Source organism: Myotis davidii, unplaced genomic scaffold (assembly GCF_000327345.1).
Source record: "Myotis davidii unplaced genomic scaffold, ASM32734v1 scaffold187, whole genome shotgun sequence".
Classification (NCBI taxonomy): domain Eukaryota; kingdom Metazoa; phylum Chordata; class Mammalia; order Chiroptera; family Vespertilionidae; genus Myotis; species Myotis davidii.
Genome location: NW_006383018.1, coordinates 2,890,976 through 2,894,492, shown reverse-complemented (window position 1 = coordinate 2,894,492; position 3,517 = coordinate 2,890,976). Strand labels below are relative to the sequence as shown.

The 3,517-nt window shown below is 35.8% G+C and overlaps 1 protein-coding gene across 1 annotated transcript in view; it reads right to left on the bottom strand.

The window, feature by feature from the left end:
* FZD1 (frizzled class receptor 1) overlaps window positions 1-3,517 on the bottom strand; it is a 106,112-nt gene that overhangs the window by 10,353 nt on the left and 92,242 nt on the right.

The following is a 3,517-nucleotide window of genomic DNA, read 5'->3' as shown; positions in this document are numbered from 1 at the left end:
TGTCATACCACTGGTTTCAATTAACTGCGTGTACATTACATAAAATGTGGCCTACAGCCAATAGATGGATTAGAAAGCAATAAAAGCTAGAGGGAGCGAAGTTGAACCCAAATACACACACTGAAAATATGGGCATCTTTTAAAAAAACAAAGTGTACCAAGATTGAAACATGATATCAGGGAAAGTGATTGGAAACCATCCAGGTCCTGAAATGGTTTATGGTTTAGGCATATTTTTTTTTTCTTAATTGGCCACCAACTCTTCACTGTGGTCTCCTTTCTTAGTTAAATACTGGACTTCAGAAATGATGCAACTACAGGAAGGCTTTCAGTGGTCACTGGAGACAAAAGGACCAAATCTGTAAACTCAGGCTGACAAATGACTACCCCAGACAAACTGAAATATCTGGTCCAGCTGTTTTGCATATGTTTGACACTTGCTGGCTTTGAGATTAAAAATATGACTTTCTGCCCCCACAAAGTTCAAGTTAAAAATGCCTTTAAAAAAATAGAGCACCAGAATGCTTTCATACTATGTATAAAAGCTGAATCAAGCACCACGGTGAGGGGGGGAAATTGATTCCATTGATAGGCAAACCAAACCATCTAAAAATAGGGTTTATCATGGAAACAGCAAGTCAATGGTACCAAATTCCCAGTAGCTTTACAATTTTGGAGGCCAGTCTTATTTTGCCTCCAGTATTGGAAGAGACAAAATAATATACTGGTTTTCTATATTCTACATAACTTAAAATAAGTTATTTTCTAAACACAAAGCTTGGTGCCATCTTAAAAATGTCTTTAAAAGCTATTTAAATCCAGCATTGTAAAACCTTTCTGCATCAAATTTGTAGTTACATTATTTTAAGGACACCCACAATAAGAATGCTTTATATTTATTCCTTGGATAGAGAAAAATAATCTTACTCTTTTTTCCCCAGAAATTATCTGATTGAATTATCTTGTGAAGAGACATATTTTGATTTGGTATAAGAATTGCTATTTTTTGTGTTTATACAATAAAACCTTTTCAGATTTGACTATATTAATGTAACAAAGAAAAAAGAACATAAAATATCATCTTGGAACTTAAAACAGAATGCTATATTTTCAATTAGATTGAACTTTTTCATTTACCTTGAAATAATGATGACATAAGACAATAGCCTTATAAGCATGACAGTAACTCTATTGTATCAGTGATCTTCATTTTAGCCCCTTGTCATTTTATCACACCACTTGTTTTCATGGAAAATTTAATAAAGATATTTTTAATCTGTAAAGGAATAAGAGACTGGTATTTCAAACGTATTTAAGGTTTCCCATCTGGCATTTTCTCTTTCTCATAACCTTATTTCCACATTGTAAAATGTGTAAGTAAACTTTGCATTTCTATTTTATATATATATATGTGTGTGTGTGTGTGTATATATATATATATATATATATACATATACATATGTGTGTGTGTAAATAGATATGTACATATATATATTCTACACATATGCATGTATATGAATTCTAAGACTATACCAACTAGATAATGCCTCTGAAGGTTCCTTAAACAATATAAAAATGGAGTCTTCAGAAGCAAACAACAAAACAACCTTATTCAACCAACTGCTGTTTAAAATGCTTATAAACACGGTCAGTTTACCATTTATTGAATACCTGTTTATGGTTTTGGAATATACAAGATTATGGAAAATATAAGACAATACCTCATAAAAACTGTGATAAAGGTGATGGCTGATGATTTAAAAATAAACCTCCATATTATAAAAAATCATGTAAACTTACCACTTGAAACATAAAAAAGGTTTAATATTAAAATTAGAGTTCTCTTTTTAATAATTTTCTTTGAGTAAAGAAATAATGTTCAAACTTCTCTTTTATATTGTTACTGTCCTGCAAGCAGATCTTTTCTAGGGACTTCACAATGTCAATCACAATGCAAGTACGAGAAGTCTTTGGAAGGGTGGGTATGAAGGTTTAAAGATAGGCTTTTTCATTGAATTCCTGAATTTATATACTGTGGGACTGGCCATGAGACACTATAAAATGAAAAGATAGTTTGTAGTTTAGACAGTTTCAACGCTATTATTTTCAGGCACAAAAAACATATAATTTTGTACAAAACTTTGATTTTTTTATTTGCGAAATTAAAAATATGGTATAATATATATATATATATATATAAACTTCTATTCCTCTATAAATATAGATGATTTTGTGATAGTGAACAGAATAAATGCATACCAAATTCAAAGACCATTGTCATTTTAGGGTATGACAGACATAAATTTAGGTCCTAAGTACCGGCATTTTGATAAACGCTTAAAGTTTACAATACAATCAGGAGGATTGCTTGTCTCATCTTTTCCACAGAGCACTAAAGTGAATATTTTAAATGGCTTTGAAAGATTTACATTTGATACATTTCTGTAAATCCCAAAAGGAGCATACAGGATTTAATGCAGCAGACCTGCACAGTTTCCCTTTAGAAGCATGCCCATATTTTGTTAATTTCAGGAGCTAATCCCATCAATTATTCCACCTCCTTTACCTCTGGGACTCTTACCAGGTTGTTATTAATGATGTGGATTGTTCCTCCCTCAGAATGTTTTGCTGAATAAGAATCATAATATGTCCAAAGTACAACTTTTACATTTTAAAGTTTCTGATATATGTCTAATTATTATTTGATTAAAAAAATCAGAAAGTAGCACTTCATTTTGAGGAAGTCCATTACACTGAAATCTCCTTCAAGTTTTCATATTCAGTTTATGTCCTGCAGTCCTGTTAAGGAAAGCAAAGATCAATTCCTCGACAAAGCTTTCCAGGTGACCTCAGCATTTCCATTTCACAGAACGCTAAGATCTAAACCGGGACTGTCTCAGTCCTACAGGCAGGTTGCCAGGCATCAGTATACAATTAGAATGAACATTTTATAACCCCCATCTTCAGTCCCTCCCAACCCACGCAGAGCCTCATGCCTCTTCCCAAATCTCAGTAACCACATCTTTCCATGACGCTGGCCAAACTCATACCAGGTTTTAGACACTAGAGAATGAAATGAGCTCATTCACCAAAAATCAGACTTTAAAAAGTTTGGCATTGGTTATCCCACTCGCCCTCTAACCGACTTAGGTGGAAGGAGGGAGTGTCTGGGCGTTGGAGGCCGGTGCGGAGGAAGTCTGGGACTGCCGGCAACCACAGACGGGGGCCTCCTTGAAGCGAGGGGGAAGGTTCTCAACAGTGAAAAATTCAGCTTCCTGGAGTCAAAGGGGCAGACCTTGGAAATCTGGCCCCGACAGGGAAGACTTGAAAGCTTTAAGAAGTTCAGTACCTTAAGATCTCCAAACTCAAGCAAGGAGAGGAAGGGAGGGAGCAGAACAAGGGGGTGGAAAGTGACCCGGACCTGCAGCCCAAGATGCACCCCACCCACCCGGCGGCAGGGCGGCAGGAGGGGCGCGCGCGAACCAGCGGGAGCACCCGGCGGGGGGGCTCTGGTTTC